The following is a 22,582-nucleotide window of genomic DNA, read 5'->3' on the forward strand; positions in this document are numbered from 1 at the left end:
TCTCTCTGAGGCATCTGCTCCCGAGAGGAGAGCTGTGGAGTCTGAGCTCACTTCCTCTTCCTCCCAGCGTTCTGTTCTGTTTACTCCTCCCACCTATCTTCTAACCAATGAGGGCCAAGCAGTTTCTTTTTATTTAACCAATGACCTTCCTCCATCAGACAGAATCTTTTCATATCCCAAGCTAGTCCCAAATTTTTTATGTAGGTGGGGCTAGCCTTGAAATATTAATCTTCCCACCTTCCATTCCTCAGCACTGGGATCACAGCCTGCACCATGCACCACCTTGCCCCATCCTGATGATTTTCTTGCATGTGTAGGAGCACTCTGGCATGGTGCTTGCTGAAATGACACGATGATAAACGTCTGCTCACACAAAAATGATGGCACACTAAGCTGTTTCCTGGAATAGGCTCCTAGGAGATTCTCAAGATGTAAGGGGACAGCCTGTTTCTAGGCTTTTCGTGTCTGAGTGACTGTTCTGTTGTGCCAGACAGAAGGCTGTGGCGGAGCAAACCTGGTAAGGACCAGGCCTCCTGGCAGGGGTTTTTTGACTCTTTTGTGCTGAGCAGGAACCAAACACTAGGTGTTCCTGGCTCAGTGAAGGCAGAGATGGGCTCTGACTCAGCATCCTACCTTGAAGACTTGGCAGCTGGATGAGGCCTCATGATCATATCAAGTTTGTCTTTCGGCTGGGATGACTCAGAGCTCTTAGAAGGCTGGCCTGGAGTGTCTGGGCACAGAAGCTTCTAGGCCAGGAAAGGGGTTACCTCCAGCAAGATAGAATTCTCCGAAGAATAACCACAAAACAAGACAAGCAGGAACCTACCCGCTAGAAGCCCTATTTCCAGTCTTACTCTGCATTCTTCTTCAGGGCCCTTAGGGACATTGAACCTGACATGCATTCCTGCCTTTGTTTACTCTCTGCCTTTCCTAGACCCTCAGCTTCACCTTGTGGTCGGGTTTGTTCCTGCTGTGGCCCTCCTACGCCTAGGACATCACCTGACCCAATGTAAGAGCTCAGTCATCATGGATATTATGAATACAGAATGAATAGGTGAAGTTGTGGAGACCCAAGTTCATAGTAGTAACAGTCCTTCACCTACTTCAGTTTTTCAGTTCTAGACATGTTCTCTATGCCATCTTAGACACTATGAATGACAAAGGATGGTGGCCATCTCTTTATTTCCTTAATCCTACCACTTTGCCACCATAGCAGATGATGCTATAGCAATACAGTCCCATTCTATTGTAAATCATGCCATAGCATAGAGTCTCGTGTCATTGCAAATGGTATCATAGTAATACAATACCCTGCTACTGTAAATTCTTTATAGACAACCATTTTTCTTCTTTGAACATGCATGATAATAACCTCCTGAAGACTGTTTGATAATTTGAGCAGCTCTGGGATTCTCCCAAGTGGGGAATTGCTGGGATATTGCATAAGCCTATAGGAAACATGCCTTCGTACTTCCAGAAGGTTCTTCAGCATGACTAATATCCCCCCTTACCCTAAGCAAGGATGAAATCATAGCAACATATCCCAGCCTGCCCATAGCATCTGGTGCCTTCTCATGTCCACCATGGTAATCTGTCACAGGCTGTCATCTTCTGTCTTCATTTGCCTTTTTCCAGTAGCTGAGGAGGGTCCTTGCCTTCCCGGCTCCATCTGGCCTCGGCTTCCCTCCCGCCACTCTCACTTCTTGCCCCTCACGAGTCAGCTGGGTAGAGTAAAAGCAACTGCTCTTGTGGTGTCACAGGCCCGCCTCTGAAGTCTCACATTCCTGAGATGAAAGCCTGTTCCAGTCCGTACAGGCTGCAATCTCCGCCAGAGGCCTCCACCTCTCTGAACTTCAGGTCTCTACCTGCAAGCGGAGGGTTAACACAACACCTGCAGTGAGCGTTCTCTTGGGAACTAGGAGGTATCCTGGACACATAAGACAGTGAGCAGGGGAGGACAGTTCCGACCTGAATGGCTTTGCAGCCCCTGCTGGGCTTCTGGGTGGTATGCCTCACCACAGACATATATCTCTAGGTGCAGTTTCTGCCAAGCAGACCTCCAAGGAGTCACCAGCCGTCCTGGAGGAGAGGGTAGCATGACATGCTAGGTTAATTTGGTTGCTTTTATTCAAATCCCTTCCAAACCTGGAATGCTACAAGCAGGAAATTACTAGGACAGAGCTCCCTGCAGGAGCTTTTCCAAATCTCTCAGCTGAACCCTGATTCCACGCAGAAGGCCGTTACAGGAGGCCTTGCTGGTGGCAGAGCTCTGGGTGTGCCCTGAGGTTCTGTCTTTCCGCTGGCCACTGAGTGGGTCCCAGCAGAAGGAGTGTTTTTGTGCCAGCACGGGGTGGGAGGGCCAGCTTCAAGCTGAGAGTTCTGTCTGTCCTAAGGATGATGGGGAGGGGGAAGAGAGACAGGGAGATCAGGAAAGTGAGGGGCAACAGGACTGCCCAGGCTCCTGTGTAAAATGTCTGCACCTCTGGCATTTCCCCAGTTGCTGTATAACGGGGATGAGATAGGGACTTTCCGCCGCCGCAGCTGAGCTCAGTAATGATGTGTGAGGGGACTAAAGCCCAGGAGGTCAGCAGATTCCCAGAGTCCTGGGGAACAACAACCCAGGCCTCTTCGTGGAAAGCTCCGGAAACTCTGTGCTTGAGTCCCCCTGAAGGTCCTACTCTTGCCCCCATTCCTGGAGAGGCTGCCTGGAAAAGCTCAAGACTGAGAGGGCTGTGTGGTTTTCTGTGTGGGCAGCCCCCTGTCTGAGCACAGAAAGCTAGACCTGGGATTATGGGACCTATGGACAGTTCTCATTCACAACAGAGTATGGCATGACTGTGTGACTCTGTCAGGACCATTATTCATTCTCTCTCTCTCTCTCTCTCTCTCTCTCTCTCTCTCTCTCTCTCTCTCTCTCTCGTGTGTGTGTGTGTGTGTAGACCAACAGAGAAACATGGATCCTAGGAACTCAAATCCTCCGCGAGAGCAGCAAGCATTCTTAATCACTCCAGTCCCCGTTGCTGTCCATTTTGTTCATGACTGCCTGGTTAGCATCACAGTTATCATGGGGTCTTGTAGAATGGCTGTAAGTTGTCTGGGAAAGACATAGAGAAGTATACGTTGTGTTTTAGCCTGTGTTCTTCTTCCTGAAGGATGACATTTGGGTTGAGGAAGGGATGGTAGGAAAGAGCTGGAAGTTTCAGTCAGTGCAAAGGTCCTGGGGCAGGAATGTGCTCAGAGAGGTGAAGAGCAGATGTGAACCTAGTATGACTGCAGTTGGAAGACCAAGGCAACATGTGAGCACAGTGTAGAGAGAACTACGGAAGAACAGCAAGGGGGTGCCAAAGAGCAGGACACAGTCTTCAGGAGGTGGTGGCATGAAACTTACTCTCTGAGATACACCCTTCCAGTAAGAACAAGACAGGACAAGGACAGTAGAGGAGTCCAGAAAACAGAGACAACAGAGGAAGTCACCTCGCTCCAAAAGCTATCTGAGAGGATGGATCGCCTGTGCTGTGACATAAACAGGGATTTCTTACAGGAATGATGTAGCTTCTGAGTGGCACTCACTAAGGAAGGAAATGTGTGGCCTATGTCAGTCGGTCTTTGGAGGCTGAGGATGCCCTGCCAAGATGGTACCATAAGCCTAGAACCTGGACTAGAGAATCTAGGAGCCCAGGACTTTCGAGGCAATATGGCACCACTCTGGGTTGCACTAGGAGTGCGGCTCTTCATGGGGTTCCTTATCCTGTGCTTCTCCTGACCCCAGCTCTCACCTTGTTTTTGATAAGTGTGACCTCAGGAGACACTGGACTTCCTCAGGCTTAAAACTCTTAAAACTCAGTCAAGCACTTGGTCCTTAGCAGCCCCAGTGAGACCCAAAGAGAATCTCATCTTCCCTCCATGGAATTCGCCAGCCCCTCCCTCATCCCCTTCCTTCCTGAATGGCTGAGGGTACTGTTGAGAGACAAACTTTTCCATGTCTACACACCCCAAATAGAGAACCATAAATAAAGCAAAGTATGGAAATCGTCAAAGTCCTGCTTAGTGGTCCAATGAGTTTTATTAGAGTTACTGCAAGAATCTAGGCGAGGGGTTATTTACAGGAACAGAAATGTTTCAAAAAACAGCTGCATCACCAAGGCAGAATAGATGACAGCCATAAAACCTGGAAACCTGCCGGCAGCTCAACAGGTTGTTGAGTGTCCTTTTCTGGTGGCTCAGTTCCTCTGAGCCTTTTCCAGGCAGCTCTGCAGAGGGCTATTTCATTGGCTCTGCCACACTTAGTGACCTGGTAACATACCAGAGAAGCAAGCAGGCTTCGGAGTTGGGTTCTGCCTGCATAGACCCCATCTGGGGCATCTCTGTGTCTTTTCTGGTCTCCATGGCCTCACGTTACAATGGAGGAGACAGTGAGTGGACCAAAGATCTGAGTCAAAGATCTGAAGTCTTTCGTGTTTATATACTTCTGGGGGGAGAGGGGCTTAGGGATTCTGGTCAGTTTCAGGAACTTCCTGGAGCCATTTTGAATCCTTCACTTCCTGTCATACTAAGCTTCTGTGGAGGAGGGATGGAATGTTCCTATCTCAGAGGAAACTGCTATACAACACTCTCTGATCTGATTGATTTGAACAACATAGGAAAATTTTCTACCTTGCCAAGCACTTCCTCTGCCTTCTGACCCAGCTCCAGAGATGCTCCTACAGCCAGGACTGTCTCATCAATTTTCATTGTCAACTGGAAAACCCAATTTGGCTTTGCCGAGGCTGTCTGAGTGGCTGTTTTCCCGTTGACTTTGCCATGCTTGGTGACCTGGTGACACAGAACCGGGCTTGAAGAGCTAGGTGGAGCTTTCATGAACCCCATTTGAGGAGCCCTGTCCCTTTTGTGGCCTCCTTGGCCTCTTGCTACAATGGAAGGGATTGTGAGTAGCACCAAGAGTCTGCGTCAGAGGTGAAGTGAGGCAGCTTATGCAAGTATGTGTATGTAGGCATCAGGTCCAAAGCCTGAAGACCTGAATTCAGATGCTGACACTGTCCTCTCGAAGCTGTGTGATCCAAATCAAGGGGCTTCCCCACTCTATGCTTGTCCAAACTTGAGATGACAGGAAGTCACCTAGCCATGACTCACCTGCAAGGGTCGATGGATTAATCTACAGGATATATTGGGAACCCTGTATAGCTAAGTAGTTAGTGTTTACTAACATAGAAAGTACCAGGCATATAGTAGGGGATCAATAAGTGTGTAGCCTCCCATCTGTTGGTAGGCGAACCAGAAAAGTCCCATTCTTACTCTTGATTTCTGTTTTTGCAAGAATTTAACATGCCAGACACCCTCGTGCCCACCAATCTCATTCACCTGAGCCCTCAACCCTCCCACCTCCCCCACTCCCACTCCCTGCTTTGCTTTCCTGCCCTCAGCAGATGCTGGCTAGACAAGAATTCTCAAAAAGTGTTTGTGGCCCTTTGCAAGCTCTTGAGAAGAGTGCACAGTGTCAGGACGTCCACGTTTAATCCAGAAGCTTGAGAGAATGCTGGGGATTAAAGAAGGAAAGGGAAAGGCTTACCCTTCCTCACCCCTTCTCTGCCATGGTGATGGGCACTTGAGTTTATCCTCTCAAATCCCAATTGGAAGGCTCGCTGACAGGACTTTGAGATAAAGACCCACGAGCTGGCCACCTCTCCGCTCTGCCCTCTTAGTGTTTCAGCTTGTGATGCCTGCTGGATGCCCAGATGTCCAGGAGCGTCTGTGTACTCAGTACGGAATGCTGTCCGTGCTGATGAAAAGCTAGGCACATTTGCAGGCCACCCTTCTGCGGCCTTACAACAGTTGCTTTCTGCATCCCTAGAAGCTCCAACAGTCTCGGCTCAACCCCATCCCAACGCACCTATGAAGGGGGGTGAGAAACGCAGAAAAGCAGGGGCATTTCATCAGTGCATCTTAAAGAGATAGAGGGAGATCGGTGACCCCCAAGTTGGCTTTCTTCAGGGGTCCTGGTAGGAGCTTTACTCCTAGTTAAGATATAATCGCACTCATCACTGTCTCAGCTTCAGTCATGCAAGGTGATCAATAGGTTATTAATCTGTCTTCACTGCCTTTCCCATCCTTGCCCAAGGGGACCAATCTGTTTTTTTCCAGATGAGCTGCTCTTGGGTGCAACCTCTCCTTCATTTGTAATTGTTCTCATCTTGAGGGTGGGCTGTCTGCCTACAGGGCCTTGCTATTCTTGGTACTCAAGGTGACTGCAGGTTTAGGACCCTGACTTTTCTTTTTGCCCCCATTTGTTGCGTTTTGTTTGAGAATAGATCTCAGTTAACCCAGGCTGTCATTGACCTTGTCTTTGTAGCCCAGGGTGACCTTGAACTTCTGCTGCTCCTATCTCCACTTATTCAGAGGTTGTATGTGAACCACCATGCTCCGTTGGAGTATGCTGAAGATTAAACCCGAGGTTTCAAGAAATCTAGACAAGTACTCCACCAACTGAGTTACAACCCTGCCCCAAGTACCTGTGTTCTTAAAGGGGAATGAGAAAGAGAGTTTAGAGGTCATTGGTTTCTAGATGGATACTCCTTGAATAATTAACATCCTACGCATTAGCCATCTTAGGCTGACTCAAAGCAAAAGAGGTCATTGGAAAATACAAGCAGATGCGCTTGACTTTTCCCTGATGTGGGCCCAAATGAAGAGTCAGAACATTTTAGCAAAAGAAGCCTCTAAGTGCCTGCTAAAAGAGGCCACCACTGAGGCTCTAAACACTTTACCCATGCCGTGTACTCAGCAAGTTCGAGTAGTCTTTTCTGCTGAGAACAGTGGGTCTCTTCACAGCTTGCCTCCATCTCCCAGGCTCTGCCTCGGGTCCTGCAGATGCACCCTGCCTCTTTGGCCAAACTTTTGCTGATACAAGATTAAGGAAATGATGAGCTGCTTCCTGGTTCACGTCCAGCATGGATCCTCACGTGGAGCCCAGAGAAGCCCTTGGATAGGGCTGGTCTCCAAGAGGCCATTGATACTTTCTTCCTAGGACTTCCTTCATTTTGGCAGATCGATAGCTAGCATAAAAGTGGGGCTTGGCCTGGCTACTCCAGAGTGTACAGGTTCCCAAGGAAAGAGAAAACCAAAGAAGAGGTGTGAAAATGGGTGTGTGAAGAGACTTCGTCCTTGAGTAGTTTAATGGGTGAATTCCCTGGACCTGGCAAGGGACCCCTTCCTTTGCCAATCTACAGGGATGTTGCTTCTTCTCAGCTTGACGCCAACCCCACCATGCACTGAAAGTTTCTTCCCCTTGGAGGTTTTCTGACCCTCTGTCTTCCTGGTCTCTGCTCTCTATGCTTTCTGAATGTCTCACTCTGGAACTCAACGGGATGTTCTTCTGGGGCCCTGACCCAGTCCCCTCCCTCAGAACCCCTACACTGACTCAGAAAGTCTTCATCAGAGCTCAAGGTGTCAGTTCTGTTCCATTCTTAAAAGTGAAGAAACAACTCAGAGAGAGTTCATCATCCAAAAAAGGCCACACAGCCAGGGAACTATAGGACCGAGATTTCACCCAGTGCATTCACCCCGAAATCTACGAGGACCTCCCAGGTTTGCCTGTGACAGTGAGTTGTGCAGCAGCATGGGCTGTGGCAGTAGTCACTAGCCACCAGGCTAATAAGCACCGAAAATTTACTGCCACCAAGGGACTCTTTTTTATATTTAATTTTGATCAAATTACTTTATTGAATTAGTAGTGCTAATTGGTTCATTGATTAGTGCAACCAAGGAGCTGTTTTAATTCCAAGGTTGAATTTTAATTAGAATTAGCTACATGAAGCTTTGAAGCACTGGAAGAGCCTGTCACGTCGGCTAACGGATCAGTGGATCAGCACGCTGGCAGATGCTGCAAAGACCCTAGCATCTGGACCAGAGACAAGGATTTAGTGCCATGCGTCACGGCAGGGTGCCCAAGTTTTCCGTTTCCCATTCTTCTTCTTGCCAAAGAGACTCAAGGCTTTTTTTACACACCTGTTCACTGTTTAGACTCACAGGCATTGAGAGAAGAAGAGACTTCATTTTGTTCACGGAACCATTACCAGGATCAGAAAGGGGGCCTGGCATGTCCTGGGGACCTGGTCATTCTTTGCCAAGTGACCACTGGCTGCTGGTGCAGCATATGAAGCCAGAGGTCTGGACTAGATTTGGGCTGAGGATCTTGCTCTAGGAAAATCTCTCTGAACTCAGAAGGGTCTTTCTGATGCTCACAGCTCGGATCAGCCTCACACTGTGTGTCGTTCCTCCCAGCGGAGCCTGAGGCAAGGGGTCAGAACACATGAATTAACTAGGAACAGGGCCAGGCAGAAGGAGCCGCAGAGCAGGTGTGTGTTCCCAGCTAGAGCTGGCCTTTACTCTGATCCGCGGCACAGGGGTGGCTCCATATTGAAGCAAGGGGGCCAAATACTACTGGAGTAGTGGGGAGCTGGGCTTCACTCTGATTCACAGTACAGGGATGGCCCATGATGGGCAAAGGAGCCACCTTCCTGGGTTGGTGAGTTGGAAAGGAAGGGGATTTCTCAAGTGAAGCAACTCCTATTTGACAGGAAATTTGAGCAGTAAGTAGCAGCAGGCAGGGCTTGTTGATCAGGAGCCCGTGCAGGGCTTTCCTCAGGTTGCAAATGAATCCAGTGACCCATGGGGTTACTTTACTGGACAGTCAAGTTTCAGGTGTTCATTTCTTTGGTTGGGATCCAGCTACTCAAGGTCCCTTGGGTCCTGTGGGTTGTTGTAGAGATGCCAAGTGTGACCACTCTTTTCCAGTCATAGGAGTATGGAAGTAACTCAGAACTGAGTGCACAGTGTGAAGTTCTGGCAGCCCACTCATGAGGGTGGGGGCACTTGACATTGGCCTGAAGGCAGTGTGGGGGTTCGAGCCCTTGCCTCTCCTGTGTGAGCAGAAGGCAGCAGGGTGGCACTTGGCTGATCCCAGGAGAACAACGTTCTCATCCACATTCCTAGGCTAGCCCACTGTATAACCTTGGGGAAAACATTCCCCAGTCTCAATTTCTCCTTTTAAGAAGCAGATGGGAACAGGCAAGGGGACACTTGCATTCCACATGTGCCTTCCTACGCTCTGTCCCTTCTGTGCCTCTGTGTGCCTAAAGGTGTCAACCTTCCCTTCCCAGCTGCCCTCACCCCATATGAGAGTGCAATGTGAACCTCTCACCCCATGGGCCCCCAAGTAGCTGCTGTAAGCAGCGATTTAGATCCAGTCCCTCGGTGCCTGTCTTCAACCCTCATCCATCAGGCTGCCATCCTTGTCTGTCGATCCCCAACTCTCCTTTGTCAGGCACAGTGCTGAGAACTCCATCTATCTCTCAGCCAATTTTTGCAACAGCCTAAGAGCATGCATATACCTACCCATTACATCACAGACCCTCCACTGCCTCTCTCCCACTCTCTGCTAGAAATCAGGCCGCACCCTGCAGCAGCTCTCTTAATTTAAGAGTATACACCCTGCTCTATTCTTGAACATTCAAGACCTCCATCATGTTATACATGGCCGCTCTCTCTTTCTCTTGCACTTCAAGGCCCAGTCATAGCAGCCCATGGTCACAAGGTTCTCTCTCTTCTAATAAAGTTCTAAAGGGTAATTCTCTGTCCACTCTTTTCTGTGAACCTGCATAATGACTGACACCACCCTTCCTTTGCACGTGAAGACAAACAATCAGAGAAGTGAAGTGGCTTTATTTATGGCCATTGAGGTGCTTAATGTCACAGTGGATGGATAGAAGCAGATTTCCTGACCCCCCCCCCATCCATCCTTGTAAATCAAATGCTTGGTGGTAGAAACTAGTCATTGCAGAAGGGACGCTGGATCTGTAAGCTTAGCTGAGTAAGGAACAATACTTATCTGCATAGCTCTAGTAGGGAATTTTGCTCATGTGAATGAGCTGTTAGCTGCGACTGTGATTCTGCTGTTTTCTCAGCCTTGCTTAGGCTGAGGGCAGTCTCTAAATGGTGACTAGCTTCTGTGATACCTGAAAGGACCTCACAGGCACAGTGGAGCCTTTTACCAGAGATGGCATGCATCATTGCCAGAGCAAGTGGCATGGCCATCTGACGTTGGTGAGTTGGGAGCATGTTGTCCTCCTTATCATAAAGGGCATAGGATAGGAGACTGGGAATAAATATTTGCACAGTAACTTTGTCTACCTGCCAATTGACTGTGTAGCTGGATGCCTACGTCTCTCTCACTTGGCTGTTGTGTGATTATCAGCATCATGATCTACTTACTAACCTTGTACCTCAGCTTCCTCATCTGTAAGGTGGGATCATGGCTAGAGCCCTGCATTCCTTTGCCAGGGCAGTCATGGCAAAATACCATCAGCAGAGGGAGGGCTTATAGGACAGAAACGTAATACTTTATGTTCTAAAGACTGGAAATCCAAGATCACAGTATTAGCGTTGGTTCTGGTGAGGGCTCCTCTGGACTTGCAGATGGCCCCCTTTCTCCACTTCCTCACAGCCTTTCCTTTCTGCCGAGGGTCTAACTGTACACATTCATGGTTTCTGATACTACATATGTGTTGTCTTGTACTTGAGGCTCTTTAGCACATGACCCAGCTCAGCAGTGTTGGGAAAGCACCATGTTCTTGACCTCCCTGCCCTCCCTGAGCTCACTGTTATTAACTGTTGTATTGATGACTGATTCTGATTGACCTTCTCAGTCTCAGCTTCCTTATCTGGGAAGCAGGTCCAAGGAAATGTGAACTCTGCCACATCTGGCCTCGAGCGGGAGATCATGATGGTGGTGGTGACAGTGGTTAGGGTGATGATAGTTATCCTGATGATGGTGATGAGGGTTAGTTTCATCAACTTGGTATCGTCTAGACTCACCTGATAAGGAAGTGTAGATTAGGTTGCTCTGAGGGCATGTCTGTAGGGGATTATCTTGATGATATTAATCAAAGTAGAAGGATCTGCTCGCCGTGAGTGGCACCATTCCCTAGAAGGAAATTGTATAAAGTGGGAGTTCCCACACTGTCAGGTTTCAAAGAAGCCAGGGACAAATGGCTAGCTGAGGTGCCTATTAACTTATCAAAGCAGACTCTGACTGCAGTCTCTGCCAGCCTCAAAGTACCTGCTATAGATCCTGGCTGCTCTCAGAACTTCTCGTCCTACCCCTTACCCTAAACTTCTCCAGCCCCTGAGCTTCACCTTCCTTTCTCCAGTTTCTCTTTCCCTTCTAGCTCAGACATTTTGGCTGTGCGCTCTCTTTGTTCTCTGTGCCCTCTTAGTGTGTCTCTCTGTCTCTCTCTCTCTCTCTCTCTCTCTCTCTCTCTCTCTCTCTCTCGTCTCTCATGGTCCTGTCTATTCTGCTGGCCATATTCACTCAGTCTGGAGTCTTTCAGATACCTCTGGCCTTGCCCTCCCTCATAGATACAATAAAAACCTTCTCCTCCTTGCCGGGCGATGGTGGCGCACGCCTTTAATCCCAGCACTCGGGAGGCAGAGGTAGGCGGATCTCTGTGAGTTCGAGACCAGCCTGGTCTACAGAGCTAGTTCCAGGACAGGCTCCAAAGCCACAGAGAAACCCTGTCTCGAAAAACCAAAAAAAAAAAAAAAACCTTCTCCTCAACCATACCTAGAATCTGTCATGTCCTCCTTTTCTTTGGGGCATCAGATGTATAAAGTGAGGTCATGACCACTCCAAGATATGGCTGAGAAGAAGGTTTTTGTTGAAGATATGAGGAGGGAAAGAGCCAGAGGCATCTGGAGGAGTCCAGAATAGATAGGGAGAGAAAATAGTAGACTGAACATGGATAGGAGAATGGACCATGAAGGGTGGGGGAAGAGGAGGAGAAGAGATGACCAAGAAAGAGGGGCAAGAGTGAGGAAGACAAAAAAAAAGAGAGAAAGCAGAGAGAGAGAGAGTGCACCTGGCCAAAATGGCAAGGCATGTAGGAATGAGAAAGAAGCTGAGGGAAGGAGTGTCTTTTGGACTTGACAGGGATCCTGGACTTTTTAAGACTGAAAAGGGCTTGCTGACTGCTGGCATTCACCCATTAACCTCTTGCTTTCTGTTCCTGACTGGTTGCAATGTAACCAGCCCCTTCCATTTTCTGCTGCCTTGGCTTCCTCTCAGTTATGGACTGTGATCAGGAATCGTGATCCCAATAAACGTTTTATTCCTTAAGTTGCTTTAGTTGGGGTATTTTATCGTAGCATCAGAAAAGAAACTGAGATGGATGCTGATCATGATGCTATGGTGTTCTGTGTGATCATGTCCGCGGTGGTGGTGTTTCTAATGATAGGGATGAGGTGATGGCCATGTTTGTAATGGTGATGATTATAAAGATAGTGGTGATATTTTTGATGATGTAATAGTGATGGTAGTTATGAGGAGGAGGCAGGGAATAACTATTTGCACAGTACAGTAGTAATGTCTGTGATGATAGCGGTAGTGGTGCTGGTCGTGGTCATGACAACGATGGGGGTGAGGGTGGTGTCCCAGCCGTTAGAGAGCACTTATAATGCACATCTGAAGCACTGTCTTTATTTTGGCCTCTGAATCTTCCCAGCAACCATAGGAAAGAATTACGATTGTCATTCTTTATAAATGGGGAAACTGAGGGACAGCCACATTCCATGACAGGGGGATGTGAAGCCACTGAGTGACAGCCCTGGGCATCTAGTCCCATAGTCAGTACCCATAAGCACACATGTAGCATGTGTATCACAAGCCCACTATGGGTAGCAGCCCTGAGCTAACCCAGATTCAGAGCCATGGAGGGAGCATTCTGGCAAAAGAGAAGGGTCGGGCCTGGCAGGAGAACTTTCAGCCCACTTGATGTTTGGTGCTGGTCCTACCCATCTCAGAACTTAGGACACAAGCTCAACCAACCATCAGCCCCCCTCACTCTCAGATTCAACTTCTTTCTACCTGGATGTCTGCTTCCTTCCTGCAAAAGAATGTTCTGAAGTCAGAATTTCTTCCTGCCGCCTGCCCCTGTGTGACCTGTGACTGTTAAGTTTAGGTCAGGTGCCTTTCAAGCCATGTTCACCAGCAGCAGCCTCCACACTCCGCTGTTTTGCAATTCCCATTGCTATGGGGGAATAATAGGTACCTGCCTGCAAGTCTGAATCTCTCCTCCTTACAGGAAGATTGCTGAGACCCTAAGCAGAGGGCCTGCAAGTGCGCATCTCCGACATGATGGACATACATTAACTCTAGGGCAGAACTTCTGCCTCCCTGTGTTCCCTGGGAATCAGAGATAACCTGCAAGCAGGCACGGATGAGGGGTTACTTATCAACTACCAGGCAGGGGACTCCCTCCCCCACCTCTGAAACCTGTAAGAGCCCCTCCCCCATCCCCCATGCTGTGTTTCTGTCAAGCTAAGAACTTGCCCAATAAATCTCTTACCCCAAAAAACAGACTGACTCTGGACCCCGTTTCTGAGACCTTACAGCAACTCACAGCAGGGTCCTGAGTCAGAGGGGTCGTGGCCTCTGACCTGGGATCTGAGCTCAGACTCTGTCCTCACAGTCCCCAAAGTGCAGCTGACGTCTTTCCTGCTGCCCTCTCCCTATGAGGCAGCCACTGCCCTGAGGTTGGGGTATGTGTTGGGCTCAGCCCCTATGTGTGGGCTCCATGTCTGCTTCCAGTTGTATCCATCCCCCAGGAGTGGGAGGAGCTGGACCTGCCAGCACCCCGAGAAGTTCAGACTCTGGGCCAGGTGCTCCATATTTAGCTTTTGGGAACTGAAAGTGAGCTGAGAGGCCTGGTCTCCAGAGCCTTGCTCTTTCCGTTCTGGACAGGAAGTAGAGACACATGGCTCCGTCGCTCTGCCCTGTGCTGTTTTAGATACTCGCGTATTCTTCCCCAGCACCGAACAGTTAAGGAGGCCATTACTCTACTTGAGAACAGTATTTGCTGTGTAAGGCTGAGCTGGACAAGCTGCAGGAACCCCATCTTTGGTCCTCCAGGCTTTGGCCCTCCTGCTGGTGAAGCTGAGCCATTGTTTCTGTTTTTCAGATGAAGACTCTGAGACTCAGAGAGGTCAAGGGACTCCACTGACGTGGCACAGCAGGTAAGAACAACTTTGTTTTCCTTGACTCTAGAAACTGCTCCACCGTCTCCGGGATGGTGTCAGACTGATTGTCTCCACCAAAGACTGAGCTGTGGCTTTCGTGATTTGGTGACCTCACGCAGAACTGTGGCTTTCTGGGAAGAGCTGTGGGGTCCTAAACTAAGAAGGGGGCTGGCCTGTAGTTCTGAGTCCCGGGTGACTGGCAGAAGTGCACCCACCTCCCTAAGAAGCTCTCTGAGGACGCAGCTCTCTAGGAAGCAGAAGGCTGAGCAACAGAAGGGCCAGGTGCCTCCTCATGACTGCGTCACATCCTGCCTCAGCCACAGAGGTGCCCACAGATGCATCTCACCCTCGAGTGACACAGCCTTGGGTGGTTGGACAGTTACACCACCTGGTTATTTTTGGTGGTTTGGTTTTGCGAAACCACGGGAAGTTTCTCCCTCCCTGGAACCGATAATTTGCTTCGCCGGGGTCAACCAGAAAAGGAAAACTTCAGACTTAAGGCCTCAGGGTCCTAGGCTGCTTGCTCCAGGTGGCTGCTGCTCTTCCCCTCCCCCCACCCCCGTTCCCCCCAGGAGGTGTCAGCATTTAAGATCCAGATCTCCCACTCCTTATGAGGCCCAGGCAGAAAGAACCTGGCTCTAGGCCCTGAGTGTTCCCTAGTGCCCCAAGTCACTGTTCTTAACTGGGGGCCCCTGGGCAAAGCAGACTAGGAGCTCCAATCTCCCGGGTCAGCAGGGAACACACAGAAAAACAAGTAACTTGAGCCCCAGTGCAGAGTCATCTCCAGGTTAAGGCAGGGAGAATGCTACAGAGCCAGGGGGAGTGGCAGCAAGGTGACTTTAAGGTGAGCAGGAGGGCCTTTGGGCAGTCAGGGATGCAGTGCTGAGTCAAGTTAATGAAGTCCTGCCTCGGGGGTGTGAAGGTCTGGGTGCAGTAACGCTTGCTACCTTAGCACCAGGGACACGAAGATGGTCAGATTCCTAGAGTTCGCTGACCAGTCAGCATAGCCTAATTGGCGAGCCCAGATCCCTCTCTCAAAACCCAAGGTGCATGGCTCCTAACAAAAGGGACATCTGTCGCTGACTTCTGGCCGCCATATGCACACTCATGCATCTGCACACGCGTGTGTATCTTCACAAGCACAAAAATAGCAAGCAAAGTAGATGCAATGAAAGAACAAGACTCTGGGGTCCAAAAGACGGCTATCTAGACAGCAGTGTGCACAAAGACCCTGAGTGTACTTGATACCCCGTGGCCCATGGCCCAGTTCCACCTTGATTCCCTGTGTGTTCGATACCCCCCACCTTCTCACCCACATAACTGCCACTTCTCTCTTTTCCTCTGTGTCTTCTCCAAGTGCCTGTAGGAATGGGAGGGAACAAGAAAAGCCAGACAATGGAATGGGGGCAGGACAAAGGCGTCCCTAGCAGGAAACCGTTTGCTCGTCTTTAGTCCACGGCCCTCAGCGAAATCTGAAATTGTTTCGTCTTACTGCTTTGCATCTGTGCTCAGAATGCATTTCAGAGATAGGACCGTGAGCCCTCTGAGTGTCCCTGTGTCAAGGCCACAATGTCACTTGGCGCAGGAGGCTCCATTCAGAAAGCAAGGATGGGCTGCTGGGTGGTGCTGGCCTCAGGGAGGGAGGCCCAGCAGGCAGAGACTGGAGCTGGAGGGGTACAGAGGCATGGCCTCTATCCAGTCTGCTTCTCTGGCATGTAGGGCATTGTCACCTGCCGGGCTCCCGCTGTCCAGTTCCTACATCTGCTCATACTCTAAGGGACGTGCTCAGAAAGTCAAGGACCCCAAGTCCTAGCCTCGGTGTCACCAAAGACTGTCGGACATCCCTACGCTGGTTGTGTCCTCTCTGCAAACCTCAGATGCTAAAGCAGGAAAGGGTGGCATTGGAGGTGTTTCTCTAATTCTGAAATGTGACAAAGCTTGTCTCTCAGGTGGGCAGCAGTGAGCAGGGGGACAAGCCCCCTGGCAGCAATCACCTTTTGTTGCCAGGCTTCTGGCTCTTAGCAAAGAATACCTGGGAACTGCAAACCCTAGCACTGCCTAGGGCTTCCAGGCTGGAGCTTTGGACCTTAGACCCTCCAGGGCCTGGGGATACAGAGTCTGAAACTCATCTGTGGGAGCAGTTGAGCAGTTCTTTCTCGGGGGCCCAGAGGACTTATTAAACCTTCCACGAACTGAATTTCATTCAGGTGGAAAAAGAACAATCAGAAAGCCATTCTGCCTGGATCCAGGCTTGGGGTGCCTGTAAGTATCTTGTAATGGAAGGGACCGTAACTCCAATCTTGTGGGATGCAGCCCAGCCCTGCTGCAGCCACCAGGGAGCAGGCTGTAGCTCTGCCAGGGAGCCTGCTCCATTGAGCATCATCAGAGTAGCCTGCCCCACACGCCTGCTATGAAACTGATTCTCATGAAGGTCAAGGACCCTGTACAGGACTCCAGCACAGGCTCAGACACTGAATATCCTCTCCTGACAGACCTGGGAGTAAGAAAACCGCTGTGTAGACAGCAGTAGGTGCTAAGTTCCAGAAACAGGGAATGCACTTGGTACCCCATTGACCTCTTCCACCTTGACCTCTGTGTGTTCCCTCCCCCACCTGCCACCATCACAGCCACTGCTCCACTCTGCTTTTCTTTGCCTGTCATTCCCAAGTGCCTGTTGTCTTGGACTGTGTCAGGGGACAAGAAAAATTTATCAGTTGAGTGGGGGCAGGACAAAGGTGTCTCTAACAGGAAGCTCTTTGTGGGGGAACCTTCATCCTAACAGACTTCCACTGGGAAAAGTGCAGAGAGTTCTTGGCTAATTCATTCTTGCAGTCTCCAAAATGTAAATGATTAGAAATTTCCCCCCCATTGTCATGTGCGTTTCCTTCCCCAGTATCTGCCTGAAATCCATTAGTTTACTGTGGTTCTGCTGATACTGCTCATTTTGTCTTTTTCAGTCAGGTCGATTTTGCTTCTGGTCCCTTCTATCCAGTAACTCACGCATCCCAAAGACCCTGTAGAGCCAGAGACCCCAAAGCTCCAGGGAAGGTGATGCTGAAACCTGGGGTGCTCCAGCTGGGAGGGGCCAGGGATAGAGATCTGCTCTGTCACTAAGAAGTCACCCGGAGTAATTTTATTAATAAAAATGTTTGGACATGTGGGTAGAAGAATAATAGTGGTTCATCATCTAGGACTTGATTTTTATATCACTCATGAGCAAATGTGCTACCCAAGCTTTGCTTCCTTGAGACTTCAGAGAACATACGACTCCAGTCTCACTTTCCTAAGTTCTGAGAGGCAAATAAAGGGCCGAACCAAGGCTTACACAGTGTGTTGCAGTGGGTTGCAGTGTGAAGCAGGAACCTCAAGTGGAGGGTAGCACCATTTTGCAACAGAGGTGCAGCGCCTTCCATCCTGGCCTTATAGGAGTTTCTGAACAACTCCTGAGAACCCAAGAGATGGGAAGGAAGTCTTCCAACCATGGCAGCCTTAGAAAACCCAATTACTAGGTAGAGATTGAGTAATTAAGCATCAATAAAAGTTTCACAGCCTCAGTTTCCTCACTTGTAAAATGCAGGTGGTGCCAGCCGTCCAGGTGGTTGTTAAAGGCATTCATAATCACTCTTCAAGGAGCACAGTGGGAACAAAGAAAAGTCAGAGCTGGGGAAGCCAGCAGCAGAAAGGAGGAAGTTGGGAAGAGGCTTCATTCAGGCCCACCCTTTCTGCTTTGCACAACAAACCATGATGTTTGCTAGTTGCTGTGTGATCTAGAACGCAAAGGTGGGGAAGACGTGAAGATGATAGACAGTTTGTCCAAGAATCAGCATTCTGATTTGAATGGAAGAGCAACCTGTTAGGGAAGATCCCCTGGGCAGGGCAGAGAGACTGGTGCAAGTCCCTGGGCTTGTTGTTAGCTTGGAGGAGTTGCATGGGGGCTGCTGTGACTCTGGAGAGCTAGAAAGGCCCAGAAAGGGGAAGAGCCAGACAGAAAGAAAGCCAGCTTGGGTGAAATTAATTTTTTTATGTTTCTTAGTCACTGCTTGTCTTCCTGATGACAAAAAGAAAAAGAAAAAAAAGCCTTTTCCCAGGGAAAGGCCTTTCTTTTATGCTCCAGTAATCCCAACAAGCAGCACTGCAGAGGCATGGTAGGGCTATAGCAAATACTTCATTGATGGCATTAATGTCTTCATGGGAATTCATGGTATGTTAAAGTAACCTTTAAATTTTTAAATATATTTTATTTATTCTCTGAGAATTCAGTGTATGTGTATGCTATTTTTTGATCCTATCTACCCCACTCCCCTCTAACTCTTCCCAGACCTCCCTACCATGTCCCTCCTCAATTTCATGTCTGCGTTTTGCATTTTTTTTAAAATTTTAGCTATGTTCCTCAGTGTTGCCCTTATGTGAATGGGTATAAGGCCATTCACTAAAGCGTGGTCACCTCCCTGAAGAAAATTGGCTCTCCCTCCCCCAGCAGCCATAGGTGGGACCTCATGAGTGCACTCTCCTCCCCTCCCCCCCTCGCATGCACATGCGTGCCTTCTGCTTGGTTCTGCACAGGCAACCACAGCTGGTATGAATTCAAGCATTCTGTGGTCTTGTCATGTCCAGAACATACTGTTTCCCGTGACCACTATCTCTCATAGTTTTTCCATCCTCCCTTTTGCAACCCTCAGCCTTTGAAGGGAAGAGTATTGACACAGATGTTGCATTGGGGTGTGATACAGATGTGGCCTATAAATGTGTGATGTAGATGATCACTCCACCATTGCTTATTCTCTACACTTGACCAGTTGTGAGTGTCCCTGTATTAACCACCATCCAGTGAAAAAAGAAGCTTCTCTGATAGGGGCTAAGTGATATGCCAGCCTTTGAATAGGAAACAAGTATTTAGAAAGTAGTTTTGATATTATGTCTGTTTTGTAATATAATAGTAATAAATTCTCTCCTAGAGCCTATGGCTTCACCTGCCATGGAATCCTGACTAGGTCTGAGTTCTGATCTGCAGGATGGGCCCTAAATTCAATCAGAAAGTGATTGGTTACCCCTAAAGCCGTGGTGCCACTATTATGCTGATGTATCTTGCCAGGGTAGTCATTATTGTAGCTCAGAGGGCCACTCATGTAGGATCTTGTAGAGCTGATGTGTGTTGGGAATGAATTCCAGGTGTTGAGGGGTCATGAGCTTTGGGAGCAAAGAACAGTTCAGGATACAAACAGGAGCCTGGGGCTAGATTCTGTCTTATATTTGGGAATTCACAAGTCAGGCTATAGATGATTCCAGATCCTGGCAGAGGACATGAGACTTCCGGATTAGGAAGAAGGTCCTGCTGCCCAGTGGGAGAGCTATGCAAGAACACATTATGGACCTTGTGAACGGTCACTCTCTGCACTCATAAGGGAAGCCAGTTCACCCAACACAGTTCACCTTTTCGGGGTTTGATTATTCACCCTCTCCACTGAGAATCTGAACTCTAGTGCACAACACGTAGACACACTCACACATCCTTCCTTCCTCGTCTGCTTGAAAATTTCAAAGTCCAATTTTCCCACCGGTCCGTTTGTTCCCTGACAAAGGGAAGGATGGATCGAGAGAGGGAAGGTGACAAGGGTCAATGCAGTGAAGCAAAGGGAAATGTTTAGGGCTTTTAGCTTAGTTTAGATCTGTGCCTCGTTTTTACACAGGCACACGGCGCACCTCCCTCATGTAACTGTGCTCCCGTGCCCATGTTACTGTTCTCAGGGGAAAGATTTATACCTCAAATTATCCAGGTGAGCCATGTGTGGAAGAAGCCTTGCAGAGGGCACTGACTGGCCAAATCTGAGGGCAGGGTTCAGACTGAGGTTTCCAGTCCCAAGCTATGTGTGTTTCCCCACACCTGGAACATCCATGCCCTCCTACCCTCCAACTCTGACATTTCTCTGAGAGCCACAGGGAGCATCCAGACTTTTCCAGAGTGGCCTCTCCCCTGCCATACTAGGAGGAGATAAAAGGACGCCTATATATTTTAAAGACAAACCGACCAGAATGTGATGCTTGTAAAACTGCACTCCCAACACAGAGGTCCTTTGATAGGCAGCAGGAGATGGACAATCCAGTCCTCTCACCCCTCCCCCATACTCAGAACAGGCCACAGGGTGGGGTGGGTGACAATGTCTGTATTGAACACCCACCTGCAGCTGGCTTGCCCAGCTCCCACTGTGCCAGCAGCCGTCACTCGTACTGGCTCAGGGCACCTCTCTCTCCTTCATGCATGCTTCCTCAATTAGGCGGAGGGTGTAGCATCTGTGGTTGCTTTGGGAGGTGCAGGACTAGGTGGGATGATCCTCGCTTTCCCATGTGGACTTTCTGGGGCAGGAGGCTGCTGTGTCCCCAAAAGGAACCTGGCACAAGATCTGAGAGGCAAAACCCAGCAGGAAGAACTTGGGCTTTGTGGTCACTCTGCTTAGGCGGCCTTTTAGCCTAACTCTTAGGAAACGTTCCATGCTGGAGCAAGGGACTTCACCTTTCTAGGCTTCATTTTCCTATGTAAAGTGGGCACATTGACAGGCTGATTGGACGATGCAGAATAAAGCTGCTAGTGTTCTGTTCCAGGCACAGAAGTGCATGGGTTTGGAGAAGGGGCAGGCAAGGTCAGCATTTTCCTCCTCAGAGGTGTTACATTGTCTCTTGCAAGAGGAAAGGCTGCAGGCTGTGGTCTTGCAGCTGACCTAGGGGCTGATCTCTTAATGAGTTCTCCCCATGAAACCCGAAGCCCTGTGATCATGTAATGATTGATGAGGAGTCGCCTCTGTGGCCGCAGACTGCGTCAGGAAATCCATCAGGTAGCGTGGTGCTATCTGAGTGTCTCTGGTCCCCAGCACGTGGTATCCATCACAGGCATGGGCAGCACGGTCCAGGAGTCATGTCTGGTTTTGACTGGAGAGCTTGTCACTTACAATGTGACAGTGACTTATAGTCTCTGACCTTCCCATCTCCATGTTGCCAGTATACCAAGAAAAATTAACTCTGAGCTGCAAGACTGCGGTTTGCAGAGCCACCAAGAAAGCAGGCTACAGGAAACAGGTCCCTGGGCGGTCCTCTCCCGCACAGGGCTGCATGGCTGTGTTCAGGCTTCTCTAACACAGGTACACATGGGCAAACACTAACAGTTGCACTTTTCTTGTGGCTGTGATGCCCCTGTCTCCAGGGCTACACTAGGGTTAGGAAGCACATTCTGTGATCTGCGAGTCATCCTTGTTCCCTGCCTGCTAGGACTGCCTGACCGCACTGCCTGGCAGGCCACCCTCAATTTCCTGGCTTCACCCCAGACCTCAGGAGGGCTTTCCACTGGTCCCTAGCTGGTGTACTCCAGCCTGGTACCCAGTACTCCAAGAGGATTGCTTAGCAGTCCCCTGATTGGGAAGTGCCCCTATTCTCTGAGTTTGGGAGGGATGTCAACAGGCAGCTTGAGTGTGGTAAGCTATCACATGAAAGGGTAGCTCTTTCTGGTGAACTTTTGTTCACCTCAGAGGCTTAGGCAGCTTCATCTAAGACCCCCTGCACTTGGGGACATGCCTGAACCCTCCATGTCTAGGTGGCTCTCACAGGGAGCTGCTGGTGAGTGCCGGGCTCTACACAAGACAACTAGAGGTAGTTCCAGCCTCTACCAGAACCTTCCAGTGCCAAGAGGTGCAGTATTCCTGTGAAAATGAAGGGAGTATGCCCAAAGGATCCTCTTCAAGTCACATGGCATCTTTCTGAAGCTTAGCTCCCAGCAGCCTGGCTGCCGCTTCTCACTCACATGAACTCTTAGAAGAAGCCGACAGCTCCTGGGTCACTGGGAGAAGGTGGAGGTTCCTAAGCAGCCCTTTCCTACGTTCTGGTTGCTGCACCTTCCAAATCAGGGATGCCCTGGAAGGACCTGTGTGCCTGGGTACCCAGACAGCAGGATCCCTCAAGTTACCACTCGGGTTCTTCACATCTCGTGCTGTTTGCACAAGGTCAGACTCCGGGTGGAGTGCTCTTACCACCCCCCCACCCCCGCATAAGAAGATTTGTGGACTTAAGTTCGTTTTGTGCTGCTGAGAGGGTAAAAATATCACCTGACCGCTCCCCATGTGAATCTAATCCTGGTTAATCAGGCTTCTTGAGAGTCTAAAAACTGTGTCCTCAAGTGTTATCTGTGCTTGAATGGCGTTTTTGCTGCCCACCCTCCCAGCCAGGAAACCAGCAAGGGAGAGTCAGGAAAGACTCACAAGTGTAGCCAAGGGTTCTCCCATCTGCCAGCACCTCTTGGTTACAGAGAGATGAATGAGAGAGTATGCAGAAAGGAACGGGGAACCTGGGACCCCAAAGGAGGCAAGCTTCCTTGGTCTCTGAGATGAGATTAAACTGCTCTGCAGCCCTCCTTTGAAGTGTCCTGAACCCCCTCTACACTCCAGCCATATATAGTAAATGTCGTAGTAGTGAAAGACCCCCGGAGCGGCGAGACTCTCACTCAAGTCTCGGGATAACATGAATCCCCAGGAAC

General features: G+C 49.5%; 1 protein-coding gene across 3 annotated transcripts in view; it reads left to right on the forward strand.

Annotated features, from left to right (window-relative positions):
- The window catches only part of St3gal1 (ST3 beta-galactoside alpha-2,3-sialyltransferase 1), a 71,256-nt gene that overhangs the window by 33,653 nt on the left and 15,021 nt on the right, over positions 1-22,582 (forward strand). For all 3 annotated transcript variants that reach the window (XM_041672287.1, XM_041672289.1, XM_041672288.1), the window contains exon 3: positions 14,010-14,064. The gene's annotated coding sequence lies outside the window, so the exon portion shown is untranslated. The remainder of the gene's footprint in view (positions 1-14,009; positions 14,065-22,582) is intronic.

The sequence above is a fragment of the Microtus oregoni genome, unplaced genomic scaffold (genome assembly GCF_018167655.1).
Source record: "Microtus oregoni isolate MIOR12 unplaced genomic scaffold, Mior012 000022F_ref0000154, whole genome shotgun sequence".
NCBI classification, from domain to species: Eukaryota; Metazoa; Chordata; class Mammalia; order Rodentia; family Cricetidae; genus Microtus; species Microtus oregoni.